Genomic DNA, 23,319 nt, shown 5'->3' on the forward strand with positions numbered 1-23,319 from the left:
TTAAAAATCCTCGGGCTCTAGAGACATTAAAAGACACTTACATGCTCAAGCTGACACCCCTGACAGGGCCGCAGACCGGGGACTCAGTTTGGACTGTGTGGCGGGAGAGATCGAATCAAGGAAGGCAAAAAACTCTTACATCAACAGAAGGTCACTTTTGCACTGATGTTCCCAGCCAAATTGAGAATAGATTCTAAGGATGGCTGCAAAATACATGACCACAGCAAGCGATGTCCTTCATAAAGTCAATGGAATGAGTAAGTTATTGTGTGCTGCTTTCGATACAGCCGAGTGGACCTGACTCACTGAACATTCACTTGATCTTCCGAGGAAACTGGGTGCCTTCTTTATTACTTTTTGTGTTGGTTCCGACTAGCGGCTGGAGTTTGTTTTGTGGAATAACACTCCTTCGGGACAATTTGTGGATGTATCTGCACATTCTTTGTGCTTATGCCTCCTATTGGGTAGAGTTTGTTTTGTGGAATATTTCTTGCAAATCATTAGAGTGATTAGGGCATCTGTTCCACTCATGTAATGGCCGAACAGGCTGGCTCACTGAACATTCGTTTGACTGTCTGAGAACACTGAATAGCCTTTTTTTTGGTTTGTTTGTTTTTTTGTGCTGGTTCCGCAAGCAGCTTGGGATTGTTTTGTGAAGGAACATATTCGTGAAAGTTAAGTTGTTGAATCTACACGTTCTTTGTGCTTATGACTCATATTGGCTGGAGTTTGTTTAATAGAATATTTTCTATTGTGTAATTCTGTCTCACAAAATTTGAATAGAAGTACCGAACTTGAGCAATCCGATGGCAAAGTTGTTGCGAGGGCTCTCGTAGGCGTACATGGACTGTTTGAGTTTAGAGGGATGGATGCCAGTTGGCACTGTCGTGCATAGGTGAATGCACACGTTTTTCTTTTTTCTGTGGTTTTGTTCTGGGGAAAGTTTGGGCTATGTTTGTTGCTCTAATGTTGGAATGTGGTTTTCTACTTTTGTTTTTGACACACAATCTATTTTTTCTAATGTGTCAAAATGTCAAATGTTAATATGAGTGGATTATCTCTCGCCATTATCTTTTTGCAAAATCCTGAATTCCAACAAATGCTAAAGGCTGAAATCAATGTCTTTATGGAGACCAACTGGACCTCATTATCCTCTATGGGCATGGCTTGGGAGGCACTTAAGGCAGTTCTTAGGAGTCAGATCATACAGTAGGCCTCATTCATCAAAATATCCAAAGTATGTGAACTCATGGAGTTGGAAGGGAATATTAAAAGTGCCGAGGAAGATCTGAAGTGCCGAATGTTGTCTGATGGCCTCAGAGAATTGACCTGATAGATATACAGATATAATACTATTTTGTCACAGAAGGTGAAGTTATGGCTATTCAGGGCAAGACAGTCATATTTTGAGTCGTGGGACAATGCAGGGAAGCTTCTGGCTAGATATATAAAAAAGAAAGAGAATATTTTACCTCATCTGCTGGTGGTAAAATATTTACCATTGATATTAATAATGCTTTTAAAGAGTTATATCTTGATCTCTATAGTTCCACATCTTCATCTACTGATGAAAACATTAGTAACTTTGTGGAACCATTAGAACTCACTAAATTGATGATTGAGCAAAAAAATACTCTTGATACTGAGATAACATTGGAGGAGCTTGGCGAGGTAATGAAGGCCTTGCCAACAGGCAAGGCTGCAGGGCCAGATGGTTTTGCCACTGAATGTTTTAGATCTTATGCTACAGAATTGGCTCCACTTTTGTTAGAAGTTTATATGGAATCAGTAAAGAATGGAAAGCTTTTTCCAACCATGACACAAGCCAGGTTCAGTCTGATTCTTAAAAAGTACACTGACCATATAAGTTCAGGTATGTAATTTTCATGGTTTGTGCTCAAAAACGGGGTGCGTATCAACAGATTAAGTTTGTGGTTCCCTGCCATGCGCTCTTCGGTTGGTTTTGTGTTTCATGTTAGGAGCATGGTGCCTGGATCCTGGCTCTCCTCTTTGGTTCGGTTTCAGTCCTGGTGTCAGGATCCTGACACTTATGCTCCACATCCTGTCTTTCTTTCCTCCCTCTAAAAACTTGAAAGACAGCAGATAGTTCCAGGGCTTCCCAGCCCAAGTTGGATGTGTCCTTTGTGACAAATTTGTGTCTGGCCACCTGGCCAAGTGCAACACTCCTCTGATAGGACTTTCCCTGCCATGCGCTCTTCTGTCAGTGTTGTGTTTCATGTTTGGAGCATGTGTCTGGATCCTGGCTCTCCTCTATGGTTTGGTTTTGGTTCTGGTGTCGGGATCCTGACCCTTATGCTCCACATCCTGTCTTTCTTTCCTCCCTCCCTCCCTGGTCAGTTCCTTTTATGTTAGTCTGTCTGGTCTCTGCTGGTCCACGAGGCATCCATCAGGGCAGGGGTACTGTCACAGTCTGGACTTACTGTGCCTCCCTGACTATCTGTTTGTCTCGTCTTGAGTGTTTTTCCTGTTTTTTGCTTTGTCTTTCATGCCTTCTTGTGTCTTGCAGGTGCCACGTTGAGTTTGCTAGCTCCAGTTGCCTTGGCAACATACATTACTCCAATCAGCTGATCATCCGTGGCACCTGCTCTCCCAATTACATCTCCTCATATCAGCTCCCTTCTTGTTGAGTCGTGTGCTGAATCGTTTGGTGTGTTTGTGAGTGCTGGTCAGTTTTCTATAGAGTCTCTGGTCAGTTCTAGTATTTTAGTAATTCTGTTTTCAGTTCACCTTTTTCTCCATTGAGAGTTTTTGTTTGTACTTTTTCTTTTTCATCTCTGCAACTGGGTCCTTCTTCTCTGAGATAATCGTGATAATAACAATGTGCCAGCTACTGACTCACAAGCACAAGGCAACACCTACTCACCAATAGGATAGTTGAAAGGCATTGACATAGTGGCCCTATTTAGAATCAGAATGAGCTTTATTACCAAGTATGCTTACACGCTCAAGGAATTTGTCATGGTGAAAGAGGCTTACAGTGCAAGAGACTGCAAAATATATACAGTACATACATACAAACATATACATTTAAACATATATACATATAGAGAAATAAGATTTAACAGATAGAAAAAGAGAAATATAGCGCGATAATGTTGTTAGAATATTTTATATACAGATATACAGTAATGTGTAGGTAATGTATTGAAGAAGAGGTAAGATATGTTAAAGAATATAAATGAAATATGGATATAAGTAGGAATGGATGGATTAAATGTTACACATGGTTGTCTTGACCAAAGGAAAGAATTTGGGGACATTTTTAACTGTTTGTGAGGTGGATGACCTGAGGGAAAAAACTGTTCCTGCCCCTTGCTGTTCTGGTGCTCAGTGCTCTGTAGTGCTGGCCAAAGGGCAACAGTTCGAAGAGGAGTGTGCTAGATAAATGGGGTCAAGAGCGATTTTATCAGCCCTTTTTGTCACTCTGTATGTGTTCAGTTCTAGCAGGGTAGGGGAGTGCCAATAATCCTCTCAGCACTCCGAGCTATCCTTTGAAGTCTTCTGATGTCTGACTTGGTAGCTGAACCAAACCAGATAGTTATAGAAGTGCAAAGGACAGACTCAATGACTGTTGAGTAGAACTGTATCAGCAGCGCCTGTGGTGGGTTGAACTTCCTCAACTGGTGAAGGAAGTACATTAACATTTTACATTTATGCATTTGGCAGACGCTTTTATCCAAAGCGACTTACAGTGCACAGTGCCTCACCATGGCAGAGAAAAAGTTCAGAACAGTCAGTGACTGACAGACTAATGTAATGCCATTAACAAAGAGGGTAGCAAACATTAAAAGCATTACTTATCATATTCAGAAGAGTCAAAGAAAGGACAGTTGTGCCACTCTGGGTCAACCAACAGCATTGGTCAGTATGTGAAAGCCCTGAGAGCTTGACCGAAAAGCTCTGCTAGCTTGAAAGACTGCAGATAGTTCCAGGGCTTCTCAGCCGATGTTGGATGTGTCCTTTGTGACAACTTTGTGTCTGGCCACCTAGCAGAGTGCAACACTCTTCTGATAGAATGCCTGCTTTTCCAAATAACTAGCGCATCTAGACAGCGGTGCATCACTACAAGACGTAAGTGACTGTGTCGCCATGAATGATGAAGAACTCTCAAGTTGACCCAGCACTGAAGAGGCCTCATATGCAACAAGTCCAATGGGGTGACTTCAGCCACTGCAGCCATTAATCCCAGGGCCTGCTGAAACTGTTTCAGTGGCAAAGCACTCCATAGCTTGAAACTCGTCAATCACTTGACAATTGAATATGTGTGGTTGTCGATCAGACGTGCCAACATGGTCACTGTGTCGAGTTCCATCTCCAAGAAGGAAACTTGCCTACTGGACACCAACAAACTCTTCACCCAATTGAATTTGAGGACCAGATGTTCCCACACTATCACCTCTAACTGTGCTAAAAGCAAACAGTCATCAAGGAAATTCAAAACATCATTGGTCAGTTTCAGTGGAGTGAACACATCATTGACATATTTCATGAATGTGCGTAACAAGCCTGCGAATCTAAAGAATGGCCTGTGACGAGGGGCAATTTGCATGTGAAATTGTGCGTATATCAAGTTGATCAGCACAAACAAGTATTGAGAATGGATATGACACAAGATCTGCCTCTGAGTGACCATCTTTTACGGAGACTTTGCGAGAAGTCTCAAGTACAGAATGGTCTGCCGCTCACCATCCTTTTTGATGACCAGAAAATAATGGCTGTAAAAGCATTTCTGTGCGCAGCATGCAGCACTCTTGGTGAGGAGACTTTATATCTCGGAGTGCAAAAATGTCACATCCTGCATCGTCACAGTGGAGGAAAGAACGGCATAGAAGTGAGGTGGCCACCTCACAAACTAAAGCACAGGGGCGCGTTCGACTGTGCGCAGCACCCAACGTGCAATGTCTGGAAGACCGTGCCATGCATTCATGCAGTGGGCCAGAGGAGGGGTTTGAATGCCACGAACACCCATGGATCAGTATTGCAATACAACGGAGTTCACAATGGTAACTAGGAAAGAGCTAATTTTCGTGTTTATGTTTGAACCTTGAGCAACCGCAACTAGGCCTGGCATCTTTATTGTAACATGACAAACACTTGGCACGGAGCCAACAACAGTACAAACAGTGTTGTCAACATCCCCTAGATGCCGGAAGTCAAAGGTGGGGAGAGAGAGGAAAACTCTGTGGGGACATGGAGGATTGCTGGGGCCAAATTGCTGGCTCAGTCTCCACTTTCTGGGGAACTGACGAGGCAGGGGCACTGAGCATAACAGGGTGCTGCCCCGAGAAAGAACGTAAGTGAGACAGAGGATTTTCTCCCTGAGGGGGAAAATACCAACAAATTCATCGGCTGAGTGAAACCAGCTCTCACCTTTGTAGGATATTTGGTAATGATGAATTTATACGGGAACCATTAAAGTGCCCTCATTTTCACACCATTAAATGTAAGGGTATTTGGTATGCTAAATTTAGAAGGGAACCGTTAAGGTGCCCTCATTCCCAAACCATTATATGTAAGGGAATTTAGGGTCTTGAAATATGTGATCTATGAACTAAATTAAACTGTCCTTATTCTACATTATTATGTAATGAAATATATAATGGAATTAGTTGTGTTTGAAACCATTATAAATTAGATATATGACAAATAACAAGATTATTTGTCTGAACAATAAAAAAAAAAAATTAAAATTGTAATACAACATCTCGTATCCGCGCACAATTTCTACTGTAAGGAGTTAACTTTAATAAGTGAATTATGATTAATTCACTTATTGGAGTGATATTATTCTCATGGCTTATTGAAAATAATATCACATGTATTTGATACAGCGTTGAAGCGAAATCTTTAAGAAACAGGGATGAGATTATTTATCAAAATATACCACAGTCAAATCATCTTTGAATACAGACAAACTTTATTGCTATTCTAAACATAAATCTAATCTAACACATATATACATGAGACAGGTTGGTGAGAAGAGTTACAGAATGTGAAATAAATGATCTATACAGTGAAAATGAACTTTATGGAGTCTGTTGACAATGCCTTAAGATGAAGTGGTGTTTCCTTGCGTTCTTTGTGTTGCTTGGTTCTTTGCTCTTGGTTGAAATTTTGTTCCGTCTATGTTTTGGTCCTCTGTATGATCGGATACTAATTGTCTAGATGAATGATGAGGTTGGATTTGAAGCAAGGCCTTCTTCTCATGGAGGCTCTGTGACTCCCATTGGATGTGTGGACTGTAGAGAGTGAGAGGCTTCCTCGGGACTTCGAGTCCCGAGCTTCCTTGGAGCTCACATGGCATGGATCTGTTCCGAAGAGATCCAGAGAAGACCACGAGGGAAGAGCAAGAGCAGAGAGTGCATAAGGGATGAGACAAGAGAAGAGAAGCGAAGAGAGAAGAGAGTTCGTCCTGTCTGGAAACATTTGAACTGAAATTGGTCGCATCCCAAAGGTGTCATGCACAAATCAGAATTGACTTTTCAGGGTCAAATGGTCGACTGGGCTGTCCTTTCCAACAGTTCATTTTATGGTCCTTTGTTTCAGAGTCTTACACATATCCTGCTCAAAAATAGTGCATATTTAATCATGAACTTTTATACAGTATCTTGAGAATGGTACAAGAGACATGATATTCGTTGTCATCAGCTTCCTCTATGTGACCAAGCAAGCGCTTGCATACAAAATTTTACATTCTTTCACAAATATTATACATGTAGGAAACAAAACATGAAAATCCCTGTTTACAAATCATACTGGTTAATTCCTTGGTTATACAATATGGATAAAACATTACACACATTTTAATGAGGTATTGTACATCAGGCTATAATCATTCATTTGTCAATTATACAAGTAACCACAGTTCAAAGCAATTGTCAGAATTATCTAGCAAGACTAGGTATTGTGTAAATAGTGGATTTAAATGCATTCTGTACATTTTAGAAGGTTAAATCGGTAAAGTACTGTGACTTTGTGTAAAATGTTCCTGGATTAAGATGAAATGTGTTAGTATTAGAATCTTGCAAATCTGATGGTCTTTTGGAAACATTTCAAGGAAAAGTCTGCTTTAACGCTGTGTGGAAGTTCAAAAGGTCTTGCTGAGGGGGCTTTGCTGACCAATGACCCGTTTTGCTTTGAATTATCGTGTCTGAGTGCCTTGACCATTTTATTGTCCAAAGACAGGCCTTCAGTAGGATGTTGATGCTTGGTCCGTTAATCTATGATGTTGAGGAATTCCAGGATTAAAAAGAGTGGGTTTTTCCTAGATTCAAATCATGTTGTTTCAATTCTTCTGCATGTATAATACTACACCTTCGACATAAAGTGAGATCAGTGTCTCCATCTTCATCACAACTGCCAAACGTGATCACACCATGTGTGCCAATTTATGGCCATAAATCATCACTGGTGAATTCAACAAGAAAAGACATTTGTAGTGGAGGCGGTGAGGCACGCGAGGTTTGCGCCATTGACAAATCCTCTGCACTCGACATCCTTGCCTCATGCACCTATGGTGGTATGGAGTGTGCTGGAAGGGAGGGGGACCGGCATCATCCTTCAGAAAAAAGGCGAGCCATGAGCACAGCATCATGAGTTTTATGTGTTCTTAATGAGTCTCACAGATGGCACGTGGGCTTGACCCAGGCATATAACGCAGCAATCATGCCCGTCAGACAGAGAGATATAATGCTCATAAGGTGAAAAAACATTTGCAAAATGATGTGTGGCAGCGGGGGCGTGGTCAAGCGCCCGTCCAGGAGAGAATGCGGTAAGGGCGATTGCACCTGAGCTAAATTATGTCTAACACCTGTCTCTAATTTCAGTGAGCATGGGGAGAGCGGCATAAAGTTGGCCACAGAACCTCCAGTTAGGGAGAAGAGAAACACACGCCAGTCTAGTGTTGGCATGATATGAGAGAGTCTATTCATATAAAACTATTGTGTTATTGTGAAGTTGTAAAGTACTGGAGATGATTAATTAAAGGCTGTACCTGTGAAACGAAGAAACCAGTTTCCTGTGTTCTCCTTACCCTCCTGGCCTTAAGTTTGTTACAAGATACTATTAAGCAAAAGGCTCTTATATGTGCTTAACACTGCAATAAAACAAACCACAACAATCACAATATCTATAGTGTTTCAAATGCGGAGGTGATAAAGGATAAGTTGTTTGTTGGAGCACAATCAGGGAGATAGAGATAGAGGTAATCCACTTGCTGTTAAAGTGTGCAGATACAACAACGAAATGGCCACAGCATGAGATATGTTATTGTGAAAGTAAAATACTAATGAAATGCCGCTGTGCTCAAGTTATGCTCACGATGATGGGCATATCAGAGATGGAGCATCAAGCGCTATCTTCCAATAAACTGGAGTGATTTTAAAGGGCATCAGAGATTGTCATTGTCATGAGTTCCCATAGCTTTAGCTACTGTCGCAGTGTCGAAATTACTGATTTGAAAGGGAACAATTGTTTTGATACAATTTACCATGGTTTTATAGTAACCATATAGTATAGTCTATATAGTATCCATGGTCTTTCTATATATTAGTGACCATGACTGTAGTAACCATGATTAATTTTGTGTTTCCTATGGTTTTACTACAAATGCCATGATTAAACTATGGTTACAATAGTAGAACCATGGTTAATTTTTTGCAAGGAATGTCACTTTAATTAAAAATATAATGTGATATTATAAAATTCTGCTATCAGAACTAGTATAAATTGTTATCAAAAATATTTTCTTTAAATAGCCTTAATGTAGTTAGGTACTTTTCATTATTAGCTTGTAGTGTAGCTAGCTAAATTTTTTAAAGTGCAGCTTTAAGACACTTTTATAAGTCATGAGTAGCTTGTAGCTTGGAAAGCTACAGTTACAAAGTAGATTGAGTCCCCAACACAGAGACATCATCTTAAACGCAACACAAAACAATAAACAATAACATGACCGCTAGCTGTTAGCTACTAGCTTATTGTGCTTCATAAAGCAGTTGTTGCATGGTGATTTTACACAAGTGTATCAGTTAAATTGTCCTGGTTGTTTTATAAGCAAGCTTTCCAGTAGCTGGTAAACAAAATAAAATGAAGCTTTCAAGCAGAGTATAGAGTTAACGTACCATCCTCCATCGTGGACTCCAGCCATGGCTGAGTCCAGGGCACTCTCCCTCCCATTGTTCTCTGGTCTACATAGCATCCATTTGGTGGAACCATTTCCACTTTTAATTAATTTATTTTTTACTTTTCCCTGCACTGTTGGTAGATCCAATGGTAGCCGTGTGTGTCCAACAGCTCTTCCTGAAAGACTTTTTCGTTTCACGTCGTTTTGTTCATCGCTAACAAGAGGAACGTCTGCACCTTGTTTATTGACCACGGTGTGGTTTTATGCACAGCCATTTCTTTTTACAATTCAAAAGTCGCATGAACAAATGATACTGCTATCGCTGTAGTTAACTTTAAAACTAGCAGGTTGATGTCCCGTATCACAAATCCAGTGACGCTGGTAGTGACGATACTCTCTGACCAATCAGTAATCAAGGACCAAGATCTATGTTCTGTACCGAAACTCGCAAATCTCATTCACAGCTGTGCATATTCAAGCATGGAGCATGTCAAAGAAACAAACAGTTCTAATGTATAGTGAATGTGCTAGGTTTGAATGTGTGCAAGACAAATTTCAATCTGTTTCTCGTACAATGCTATAGTACAGTTATGGAAAATAGCACACAAGTCGTATAAACTATACTGTTAAAATATAAAGCATATAAAGCAATAAAACCCCTACACAGGTAGTAAATGATGCCAGAATTTTTATTTTTGGGTGAATTATTTTTCAGTGACCAAGCTCTTAGTTCCCTCTATTCATAACTCAACAGTACATAAAGTTTGCCAGCTCAGAGGAGTCAGGTTATTGTATACCAGAAGCTGGTCATTTGTGGTTCTTCAGACGTTATACAGACACCCCCTGTCAGAATCATCCAAGCGCCTGTAGCACAGTCCACATCCTCCAAACTGTCCTGGACACTTAAAAGTCCTCTGTCCACACCGGATCTGATCGACTAGAGTTTTATGAAGCTCAGTTCATACTCACTCTCTCTCCAACACCCCCATGACCTCTCTCAGCCAGTCTGGCTCCAAGCTGTGGAGTCTGAACATTTCTTCACTCGCGGCTACATTGCAGGAGGTGAGTGATGTCTGGTTTGGGGTTGGGGTAACTATAGCTGGTTGTACCAGAAGAGAACGAGATGGAGAGAGAGACAGTGTGTGTTTGATCTGTAGCTTTGGAGGGCTCAGATCCGGATGGCTCAAATCTTCTGGAACCGCAGCGGAATCTCTTACTAATTATGGCTGAGGAAACTGATACAAGGAGACCACTGTATAATAATCCATGTACACACATATGCTCACCACACACACGCCTTCCTCCATTATGCCAGTTTATGGAGTAATCCTTTGATGACTGACATGCATAACATTAAATCATGTTTCTTTAATGCTGATCAAACAAAGCATTTTTTTTCTGTAGTGCCAAAATGTTTTGGAAGCTCTCTATCTCTCTCTCTCTCTCAATTAAAATTTTTAAATTTAATGTGTTTTATTGGCATGACAAAAATTGTGTATTGTAAAAAGTGTAAAATAAAGTAACAATAGTGCAAACTGAGGAAACCAGTAGTATTAACGTGGAAGTGTGTTATTTCTACACCTCTTGCTCCACTGAACAGAATTGTGAAAATGTATATTGTTTTTAAACAGCTTGTTGAATACGCCCCCTGAGGAGTGTCCAAAGTAAAGTAATTACCTGTAATCTAAATACTTTTTAGTACCAAATGTAATGCTTTACATTTTAAATTCTTGTAATCAGATTATGGCTACTGACTTTCATTTAATTACTTTTAAGTACATTACTTGGATTACAAATATTTCTTAAAAAATATAATTTATATAGAATATATGTTTGTCTTATGTATGGTTCTGAAGGGTGTGTGCTCCATCACAAGTCATTCTTGTCAGACTTGTGACAATGAACAGGGAGGAAACATAGACATTTAGGTTGACTGGAAAAAAACAATTGTGAAAAGAGTTTTAGAAAATATCTTAAATGTTATTAGTAATGTGATTTCTTTTTTCAATTAAGTAATCAGCAAAGTCAGTATTCTGATTAAAGTTTTAGAGAAGTTATATCAGAGCAGTTGTGATTCGTCCGTAGGTTGGCCTGGATTATCCATCAGGAGCACTGGGAGAATTCCCAACGGCCTATCCTGTCTTGAAGAGATGCACAATCAATAAGCAAACTGTTACTTTCAATGAGGGTTCAAACTTTGTGTTCTTCAGCGAGCAGTACTACAAGAAGTACTACTTTCAGTCTGATTCTTACAAATATGGGTCTCCGCTCTCTAAGACGCATCTCAACCCAACTCAGTTCTTATAAAATTAACAGATGCGCATAGACCTCATCATTTAACACACAAACTACATTAACGGTGATAAGCACAAGTAATATGCTAAATGTGAGATGCACTCTCAATAATCACCACATGACAAATAACCGAAAATGACAACAAATACAACAACTGCAGCATAAACAGTATTGAAATACAGTAAACAAATAACATCACAGTAATCTGCAGAATATATTTATGCCACATTGTATGGCTGGTAACTCGAGATGAAATGTTGAAGGTAAGTCACTGAAAAGATTACTTTGTGACTAATTAAGTATTTGAGGCTTACTGTGTTTAACAGTTTTTGATAGAGCTTTTCAAAGCATAGGGCTTGTCAAGTTTTCTCAAGAATAATTTAGGGAAATAAATGTAAACACTGCTGACATGAAGATGTGAAAAAATCAAAATATGAGCAATTATTTAACATAGACCTTATTCACATTAGCACCATCTTTGATTTTTGATGGGACAGAAAACGAGTCTTTGAAGGTTAGACTTACAGTCTCATGAACAACATTCGCTATATAAAGCTATCATGAAATCTCCTAGATCACATATAATTTTCAATGACTGCTGTCTAGAGTTACCCTTCTGTCACTAACTCGATGTTGTGTCAAATGACGCCCTTGGAGCGTCGACAGCACTTTCATTGCCTGAAAGAGCTGTCTCCTCCTAAAAAAGAGTTTATTTTCTCTAAAAGAGTTTGAGTTCCCACTCATAAAAGAGCAATACACAGGAGGCATTGAACGTCCTTTTCAGGACGTGTCTTTTTAAAGATGTCTTTCCGCCTCTGTGTGGTTCCTGGATGCAGTTGATTTCTCTCCACTTCTGACAGTCATAAAAGCTGCCTCGCATGCTTGGGCTGCGATCACACATAGGCAGCATTTTATGAAGGGTTCATGTTCTCAGTGCGAGAACATAGCCATGGCAACATTGCAGTTACGTCTTTCTTTTCTCACGAGAGAAAGCCACTTCAGCCTCCCCCGCATCGTTCCTTCTTCCCATGGTATTGAGGACAACCCAGCTGGCGATGAAGGAGACTTGGGGATAACGACGGGCTCGGTTTCGCTGGGTAGATCCCCACGAACCACCCGCCCCCCGGCACTCTTGCTTGTTTCCATCCTAGCTCGGGATGAGTGCGGCTTGCCTCGCGGCCAGCCGGCATTCTCCCTTGAGCCCTCGGAATTGAATGACGACATCACTAATGCATTGGAGAGTGTCACAGCGGCGTCTGATGCTGATAACTCGTCTGCTCTGCCAACTTCAGGTCTGCACGAGCAGATGTCCGCTATGCTTTCCCAGTCCGCCGTAAGCGCAAGGCTGGACTGGAAACCTCTGTCCTCCCCTCACGGCTACTCAATCGGTTACTCGGGTCAGGGTGCCGCTCATAGCCACGCCAACCCCCCCAGTTCCATTCTTCCCCAAAGTACATGACGAGCTGACGCGGTCATGGCACCTTTTACTGCCCGGAACCAACCCCTCCACTCGTCCGGTCTCACTACCCTGGATGGTGGGGCGGCCCACGGGCGCCGCCACCTGGCAGGACTGCCTGGTACTCCCCTCCAGAGCCTGTAGCATGACGTCATCACTGACCTTGAAAGTCTACAGCGCCACCGGACAGGCCGCCTTCGCCCTGCATGCCATGGATCTCCTGCAAGTTCACCAAGCCAAGGCACTCAAAGATCTGCACCTGGGTAATTCCGACCCTGATGTGCTGCAGGGAATGTGCTCTGCTACCGACCTCGCTCTCAGAGCCACGAAGGTCACAGCGCAGGCACTCGGGCAGGTGATGGCCACCCTCGTGGTCCAGGAGCATCACCTCTAGCTGAACATGGTCGAGATGCGCGACGTTGACGAAGCACACTTTCTAAACGCCCCTGTCTCCCAGCTTGGCCTCTTCGGCGACAACGTCGACGACTTCGCCCAGCAGTTTTCGGCTTTGAAGAAGCAGATGGCCCATCTTGCAGTGGGTTGAAAGTATGATGGCAAGAAGGGGTGATTGTCACACAGTATGTGCCTTGGCGCCATGCCCATCTCGGGACTCAAGTCTGTAGCCAGTGCTGAAGCGGACTCATATGCATCAACCCGAGAGGCGCGGCTGCGGGTGAGGATGCCATATGCCCCAGGAGCCTCTGGATTTGTTTTAGAGGAACCACTGTGCCGGGCTCAAAGAGAGCGAGGCACCCGAGCAGTGACTGAGCGCGCTCGTTGGTGAGACGCGCTGTCATTGAGACTGAGTCTAACTCCATGCCGAGAAAATAGATACTCTGAACTGGGACAAGCTTGCTCTTTTCCCAGTTGACCTGAAGCCCTAGAAGGGCTGAGGTGCCTGAGCACCTGGTCCCTGTGAGCGCACAGTAACTCTCGAGAGTGAGCCAGGATGAGCCAGTCATCGAGGTAGTTGAGTATGTGGATGCCCACTTCCCTTAGCGGGGCAAGAGCTGCCTCTGCGATTTTCATGAAGAAGCGAGGGGACAGGGACAGGCCAAAGGGGAGGAACTTGTGCTGATACGCCTGGCCGTCGAACGAAAACCGTAAGAAGGGTTGGTGTCGAGGCAGAATGGAGGCATAGATGTACATGTCCTTCAGGTCTACTGCCACGAACGTCTCTAGCTGTTGAACGCAGGTAAGAATCTGTTTCTGCGTGAGCATTTTGAACGGGAGTCTGTGTAAGGCCCGGTTGAGAACTCGCAGGTCCAAGATTGGTCGCAACCCGCCACTTTTTTTGGGTACGATTAAGTAAGGGCAGTAGAAACCCTTCTCCATCTCGGCTGGAGGGACGGGCTCTATCGCATCCTTGAGGAGCAGGGACGTGATCTCTGCTCGTAAGGTGCTGGCTTTCTCGCCACGCACGTAAGTGGAGCGAACAACGAGAAGTTGTTTTTTTTTCCGCTGAAACGGATTGGGAAGCCACGCATCCAAGCACTAACGGGACGATCGCTTTTTGCGGGGCTTCGCAGTGGGGGGAGCAGGTAATAGTGCGTCGGGAGGCAGAAGAGCGACCCGAGGCTTGGGTGCTGAGAAAAGACTCAAAGCACTTATCTCCCTCTGCACACCCTGCAGGGGGTGGGTTAGAGACTGAGGAAGAGGTCCTAGAGAGGCGTCTTCAGAACTCATCAGCGCTGGCCTGCCGGGAAGCCAGGACTGTAGAGTTTTGGGGCCGGGGTGCCATGAGAATGGCGCACACCAGCTGGATGACCCAGGGAGTGAGGAAATTGCTCTTTTTTGAGAATGTGGGTGCTGCAGCCCAAAGGCGGTGCGGCAAATGAAACAAGGATTCTCCTCCCGGCATTCCACTGGGGGACAGAATGGTCTTGGACTGCCCGGGTCGCCGTCTCAGGAGCACTTCGGAGCTTTCCTAGTCCTGGAAGGGGTCCTGGAGATGGGGGCCATAAGCCGCCTGCGAGGTGCTCGACGCTGGGGCTGAGAGCTGGGCCCGGGTTGAGGCGGAGCTACCGGTTGTTTAGCCGCAGGGGGATGCCCTCGGCGAGCAGGCGGAACGCTTGTTTGTCAGCACCGCTGCAAGATGGGCCATCTGCTTCTTCAAAGCCGAAAACTGCTGGGCGAAGTCATCGACGTTGTCGCCGAAGAGGCCAAGCTGGGAGACAGGGGCGTTTAGAAAGCGTGCTTCGTCAACGTTGCGCATCTCGACCATGTTCAGCTAGAGGTGACGCTCCTGGACCACGAGGGTGGCCATCACCTGCCCGAGTGCCTGCGCTGTGACCTTCGTGGCTCTGAGAGCGAGGTCAGTAGCAGAGCGCAGTCCCTGCAGCACATCAGGGTCGGAATTACCCAGGTGCAGATCTTTGAGTGCCTTGGCTTGGTGAACTTGCAGGAGATCCATGGCATGCAGGGCGAAGGCGGCCTGTCCGGTGGCGCTGTAGACTTTCAAGGTCAGTGATGACGTCATGCTACAGGCTCTGCACAGTGGTTCCTCTAAAACAAATCCAGAGGCTCCTGGGGCATATGGCATCCTCACCCACAGCCGCACCTCTCGGGTTGATGCATATGAGTCCGCTTCAGCACTGGCTACAGACTTGAGTCCCGAGATGGGCATGGCGCCAAGGCACACACTGTGTGACAATCACCCCTTCTTGCCATCATACTTTCAACCCTTGGACATACCTCTGCTTTCTGCGGACCAGAGTCCCCTTGCAGCAGGTGTCCAGACATGTTGTGGTGACCACAGACACCTCTTGACTAGGTTGTGCACTGTGTGCAATGGGCACGCTGCCACTGGCCTCTAGACAGGACCCCGGCTGAGTTGGCACATCAACTGCCTAGAGTTGTTGATTGTATCTCTTGCCCTATGGAGGTTTCTCCCACTAATCCGGGGCAAGCACGTCTTGATCCGTTCAGACAGCACCACGACGGTAGAGTACATAAATTGGTAAGGCGGCGTGCACTTACATCATATGTCACAACTCGGCCGCCATCTCCTCCTTTGGAGTCAGCCGTGACTCACATCCCTTGCAACCACAACATGACAGCAGACGCGCTGTCGTGGCAGGTTTTGCCAGTGGAGATTGGAGGCTCTGCCCCCAGGTGGTCCAGCTGATATGGACTAATTCGGCAAGGCACAGATAGATCTCTTTGCCTCCCAAGACAACTCCCACTGCCCACTCTGGTACTCCCTGACAGGAGCTCCTCTCCACGTCTGTCCCCCGGATGGGATGCGGAAGATCTGAGTGATCTACCATCTGCAGTCATAGACACAATCAACCAAGCCAGCGCTCCCTCCACCAGGCAACTTTATGCCCTAAAGTGGCACATGTTCGCAAATTTGTTTGTTCTTCTCAAGCCGAAGACATGCAGAGGTGCGCAGTTTGGTCAGTGCTTTCATTCCTGCTCGAGAAGCTGGAGGGGAGGCTGTCCCCCCTCCACCTTGATGGTGTATGTGTCTGCTATCGCAGCCCACCACAACGCAGTAGATAGCAAGTCCCTAGGTAAGCACGACTTAATTATCAGGTTCCTGAAAGGCGTCCGGAGACTGAACCCTCCCCAGCCTAGTCTGTTCCTCTCCTGGGGTCTCTCTGTGGTCCTTTCAGGCATTCAGAGACCCCCCTTCGTGCCGCTCAATCAAATCAAATCAAATCAAATCACTATATTGTCACACTACTGTGTACACAAGTGCAACAGTAGATGAAAGTCTTGTGTGCAGTTCCGAATAACATAGCAGTACCATTTACAATAAACAACATATTTACACAACACAATTTACATAACAAATGTACATATACTTACACAACACAATATACAATGTACAGTAAACAATACACACAATATAGAATACACATACAATAAAAATAAAAAATAAGGGTGAGGGAATATAAAATATATATACAGTAGTTGAATTGGGTAGAATATATTTGACAGTCCAGTGTGAGATTATAGATGAATAAAGTGATGTGCTAATTATTGATCCTGATAGATCAAGTGTTCAAAAGTCTGATTTAAAATTTGCTTTGTTGAAGTCCCCGGCAACAATGAACGCAGCCTCAGGGTGCGCGGTTTCCTGCTCACTTATACTCCCATACAGATCCCTGAGTGCCAGGTCTGTGTCGGCTTGTGGGGGGATGTACACAGCTGTGATGATGCCCGCTGTGAATTCCCTCGGTAGACAGAATGGTCGACACAGTAGCATGAGATATTCCAGATCAGGAGAGCAGAAAGACTTGATAAAATGTATGTTCCTCTGATCACACCATGATTAGTTGTTCATAAATCATACACCACCACCTCTGCTTTTACCTGAGAGGTCTTTCGCTCGGTCCGCTCGGTGCACGGAGAACCCCACGGGTTCGACAGCCGAGTCTGGAATCTCCGCAGCCAGCCAGGTTTCTGTAAGGCATATAACGTAGCAGTCCCTCGTCTCTCGTTGGAAAGAGATCCGCGCTCTCAGCTCGCAGAGTTTGTTGTCCAGAGACTGAACATTTGCAAGTAGAATACTGGGTAGCGGGGGTCGATTCGCGCAACGTCTTACTCTGATGAGAACGCTGGCTCTTTTCCCCCTTTTCCTTCTGCGTTTCCGCGGTCAGGCAGCCCAGACAAAGGGTTCTGGTGGCGTGTTTGTAAACAGCGGGTTGGCATTGAGGAATTTGAAGTACGGTTTTCTGTGTGTAATTGCCGAACCAATGTCCAAAAGTGTTTGTCTGTCGTACACAATAAGGCAGACAACATCCAAGACAAAAAAACATAAAACTGTAAACAAAACAAACAATAAACTGCAGTTTTGACGGAGCCCGCGACGCAGCAGCCATACTCGACGCCATCTTGAGCAATGCTCAATGGGTTAGGGACCTGCATGCGTTCTCTGTCAGCGACACGGAGTTCGGTCCGACACATTCTCACGTTATCCTGAGGCTGCGACTGGGCTACGTGCCCAAGGTTCCTACAACCCCCTTCAGGGACCAGGTCATGAGCCTGCAAGCAAGCTGCCCCGGGAGGAGGCAGACCCAGCCTTCTCGTTGCTGTGTCCGGTACATGCTTTGCGTATCTATTTGGACCACACGCAGAGCTCTAGATGTTCTGAGCAGCTCTTTGTCTGCTTCGGCGGAAAGGGAACAGGGGTTAGCTCACTGGGTCGTTGAAGCTATTTCTTTAGCTTCAACCTTGCGGGATCGAGCACACTCTACGAGAAGTTTGGCATCCTCGTGGGCACTGGCCCTTGGCACCTCCATAGCAGACATCTGCAGAGCAGAGGGCTGAGCAACACCCAATACCTTTGCCAGATTTTACAATCTCAGGGTTGAGTCGGTCTCATCCCGTGTTTTGTCAGGTCCAAGCCGGTAGAACTCGGTAACGCGGCACAACAGACTGGGTGTTCCGCTTGCACACAGCACCCTTCACCAAGTAGATCCAGTGCACATTCTATCCCAGGTTAACCACTAAGTGCCGCTCCCTAGATGTTCTCCTCCCTAGCCTTCACCCACTACGAGTTACAGGTGCTCTGTACTGGGGTCGGGCTCCATGGGCTTAGTTCCTTTTTCAAGAAAACTCCCCGTGATGTATTTCCCGCGGTATGGTCCCCCTGTCGGCGGACCCACGTTTCCCTTGGGCAGCCCCGCTGCCCCAGTCGCCGTGCTTGTAGAGTCCCCCCTCATTTTGCTGGACCTACCACCACGCCATTTCCCATGTACGGCTTCACAACCCTCGTGGTGTATTTGCCACGTTACCTCCCCCTAGACTGGGCAGGATGTTGTCTACGCAGGGTCTTTTCCTTCTGAAAGAATAGGACTGGGAAAGACCGCCTTCCCTGATGCGTTTCATAGCTTTAATATAGCCCCAGCCGCTTCACGTCCTATGTGAGAGACATAGTGAGAGAAAAGGCGTGGCTGCCAGGCTTGAACCCATGCTAGTCATGTAGCGCCTGTTCCCCCCTCAGAGGTGCGGGGAACCTAAGGTCTGTATGTGACATCTCTTTGGGGGCGTTGGGGAGGGCTACGTGCAGCAGTAGCCTGCTTGCACCGGTCTTGACAGTTCACATTACACGGTCAGTGCGTGGCGTTTTAAGATGGGACCCCTTGTCACTTGTCAATCATCCCAATGGCGAAGTATGGTGGAGGGAGCATCATGATTTGGGACTACTTTGCTACATCGGGGCCTGGACCGCATGCCATCCTCGAGGGAAAAATCAATTCTCAAGTTTTTAAATCCATAAGGATCTCTTTCTCAACAGCAATAACAGCAGTGATGACAGCCGACTCGTCAGAAATATCTTGCGCTCTTTGCATTTAAATTATGTACATCACATACACGTGGGAAATGACAGGGACACCTGGAAAGGCGTGATTGGGAGGAACGGCCTCCCTGATCTGAACTCAAGTGGATGTTTGTTATTAGACTTCTGTGCTAGTCATGGATTATCTATAACAAACACCATGTTCGAACATAAGGATACTCATAAGTGTACGTGGTACCAGAGCACCCTAGGCCGAAGGTCGATGATCGATTTTGTAATCGTGTCGTCGGATCTGAGGACATATGTTTTGGACACTCGGGTAAAGAGAGGGGCAGAGCTGTCAACCGATCACCATCTGGTGGTGAGTTGGGTCAGGGGGTGGGGAAAGACTCTGGACAGACCTGGGAAGCCCAAGCGAGTAGTGCGGGTGAACTGAGAACGTTTGGAGGAGGTCCCTGTCCGCGAGATCTTCAACTCACACCTCCGGCAGAGCTTTTCAGGCATCCCTGCGGAGGTTGGGGACATTGAACCGGAGTGGGCAATGTTCAAAGCTTCCATTGCCGAAGCCGCGGTGGAAAGCTGCGGCCTCAAGGTTTTAGGTGCCGCAAGGGGTGGTAACCCTCGAACACCGTGGTGGACACTGGTGGTCAGGGAAGCCGTCTGACTGAAGAAAGAGGCCTTCCGGGATTTGTTGTCTCGGAGGTCTCCGGAGGCAGTTGCAAGGTACCGACAGGCCCGAAGGGCTGCGGCCTCGGCCGTGAGGGAGGCAAAGCAGTGGGTGTGGGAAAAGTTCGGAGAAGCCATGGAGAAGGACTTTCGGTCCGCACCAAAGTGCTTCTGGAAAACCGTCCACCACCTTAGGAGGGGGAAACGGGGAACCATTCAAGCTGTATACAGCAAAGATGGGACGCTGTTGACCTCAACTGAGGAGGTTATTGGGCGGTGGAAGGAACACTTTGAAGAACTCCTAAATCCCAACACGCCCTCTATGGTAGAGGCAGAGCCGGAGGATGATGGGGGATCAGATTCTATTTCCCTGGGGGAGGTCATTGAGGTAGTCAAACAACTCCGCAGTGGCAAAGCCCTGGGGATTGATGAGATCCGACCAGAAATGCTGAAAGCTTTGGATGTGGAGGGGGTGTCATGGATGACACGCCTCTTCAACATTGCGTGGAAATCTGGGACAGTGCCTAAGGAGTGGCAGAACGGGGTGGTGGTTCCCCTCTTCAAAAAGGGGATCAGAGAGTGTGTGCCAACTACAGGGGTATCACACTTCTCAGCCTCCCTGGTAAAGTTTACTCCAAGGTGCTGGAGAGGAGGGTTCGGCCGATTGTCGAACCTCGGATTGAAGAGGAACAATGCGGTTTTCGTCCTGGCCGTGGAACGACCAACCAGATCTTTACTCTCGCAAGGATCCTGGAGGGGGCCTGGGAGTATGCCCATCCGGTCTACATGTGTTTTGTGGATCTGGAGATGGCGTATGACCGGGTCCCCCGGGAGATACTGTGGGAGGTGCTGCGGAGTACGGGGTGGGGGATCCTTCTTAGGGCTGATCCAATCCCTGTACGCCCAAAGCGAGAGCTGTGTCCGGGTCCTCGCACGAAGTCGAAGTTCATTCCATGTGGGGGTTGGTCTCCGCCAAGGCTGCGCTTTGTCACCAATCCTGTTTGTAATATTCATGGACAGGATATCGAGGCGTAGTCGGGGTGGGGAAGGTGTGCGGTTCGGTGGGCTGGGGATCTCATCGCTGCTTTTTGCAGATGATGTTGTCTTCATGTCATCATCGGTCCGTGACCTTCAGCTCTCACTGGATCGCTTGGCAGTCGAGTGTGAAGCAGCTGGGATGAGGATTAGCACCTCTAAATCTGAGGCCATGGTTCTCAGCAGGAAACCGATGGAGTGCGTACTCCAGGTAGGGAATGAGGTTTTGCCCCAAGTGAAGGAGTTCAAGTACCTCGGGGTCTTGTTCACGAGTGAGGGGACAATGGAGCGGGAGGTTGGCCGGAGAATCGGGCAGCGGGGCGGTATTGCACTCGCTCTATCGCACCGTTGTCACTGAAAAGAGAGCTGAGCCGAAAGGCAAAGCTCTCGATCTACCGGTTAATTTTGTTCCTACCCTCACCTATGGTCATGAAGGTTGGGTCATCACCGAAAGAACTAGGTCGCGAGTACAAGCGGCCGAAATGGGCTTCCTCAGAAGGGTGGCGGGCTTCTCCCTTAGAGACAGGGTGAGGAGCTCAGTCATCCGTGAGGAGCTCGGAGTAGAGCCGCTGCTCCTTTGCGTTGAAAGGAGTCAGTTGAGGTGGTTTGGGCATCTGGTAAGGATGCCCCCTGGCCGCCTCCCTAGGGAGGTGTTTCAGGCACGTCCAGCTGGGAGGAGGCCTCGGGGAAGACCCAGGACTAGGTGGAGAGATTACATCTCCACACTGGCCTGGGAACGCCTCTGGGTCCCCCAGTCAGAGTTGGTTAATGTGGCTCGGGATAGGGAAGTTTGGAGCCCCCTGCTGGAGCAGCTGCCCCCGCGACCCGACTTCGGATAAGCGGTTGAAGATGGATGGATGGATGGACATCACTTAAAACGTGATTGCGTCACACAAGGCCAGCTAGTAGGCCTGGACTGGGACATATCCTAAAGAACACACCCACAAGAACAAATCAATCAATCTGATTAGCTGATGAATCTGACAATCTGACTTTAGATGCCTATTCACTGCAGTGTTGAGGGATTCTGTGGAAATTCTGAAGGCTTGATGGGATGGAGCTCAGACTCACGTGCTGATTTGGCTAAGGAGCGTGGCTTCGGCATGCAATTTGTGAAAAAAGTTGTCACACATTGCTTGTAAGCATCGAGGAATAAATTCTGATTGGATAATCTTTTTGTTTTTTGCTATTCGTTTGTAGATGAATTAGGAGTGGAAAGCGTTTGAAAATACACAAGCAAAAAAGTCAATGGAATGAAAGGATGAAAACATTTATTTATTAGGCAGAGATGAAGAGAAGGCTTTGCTGGCCCCTGAGAAATCGACACTGCTTGTGACTTTGATGAAGAGGAAATCATATTTTATGTCCAACTAATGCAGAAAACCAGCAAATTCCAAAGGGTTCACATACTATTTCTTGCCACTGAATATAAAAGCCCTATTTAAATTATTAAATTTTATTTATAAATGTTCACATTTCTGTACCTGATGTTCACTTGTTTTTCATTCCATCGAACATGATCCAAGATGGCGGTGCGGTAGCACGCAGCGGCCACTCCGGATCCACAATGGTGCTATTTTTGTTAAAAAAGCCCGACTTTTGCAGCACATGGACATCGGAGCAACCGGTGTTCATGTCTACCATCGCCAGACACTACTAAAATATAAGACTCATGCAAAAACCAAGCTGCATGATGACCTGCAGGAGGCGCTACGCGTACTCGGCTTGCTGCGGAGACCAGGCCTCCAGTCCTCGGCGTCGCCTGATGCCGGTGGCCGGGGGAGAGGACGTCGTAAGCGGTGAGCGAGAAAGCGGAAGCGCGGCAAGAGGGCGGGGGTTCATGCTAGGCTAAAAACAAACCCTAGCCGGCCGGCTCTCCCGTCTATCCTGCTCTCAAATGTTTGCTCCCTGGACAATAAACTGGACTATATCCGACTCCAGCAGGCTACGCAGCATTAGTTTAGAGATTGCTGCGTCTTTGTTTTCACGGAGACGTGGCTCAGCGACAGAGTTCCGGATGCCGCCATTCAGCTAGGCGGGCTCACCTCGTTTCGTGCCGACAGAAATACAGCTCTCTGCGGTAAGACTCGCGGTGGTGGCTTGTGTGTTTACATCAACACGGAATGGTGCAAGAACTCTATGCTAGTCTCTAGTTACTGTTCATCGCTGTTGGAGCTTGTGACTGTTAGATGCAGACCTTTTTATCTACCACGGAATTCACCACTGTTTACATAACCGAGTTTACATTCCCCTAGGCTAATGCTAAGGAAGCTTCTGTGAACTGTATGGGGCTATGAGCTGAACTGCAGAACGCTCACCCCGACGGACTGTTTATTGTCGCCGGAGATTTCAACCATGCGAATCTCAAGACAGTGCTCCCTAAATTCCATCAGTATGTGGACTTTGCAACGAGAGGGCTGAACGCGCTTGATCTTGTTTACACAAACATCCCAGGCGCTGCACCGGGCGGAGCCC

This window comes from Xyrauchen texanus, chromosome 14 (assembly GCF_025860055.1).
Source record: "Xyrauchen texanus isolate HMW12.3.18 chromosome 14, RBS_HiC_50CHRs, whole genome shotgun sequence".
NCBI classification, from domain to species: Eukaryota; Metazoa; Chordata; class Actinopteri; order Cypriniformes; family Catostomidae; genus Xyrauchen; species Xyrauchen texanus.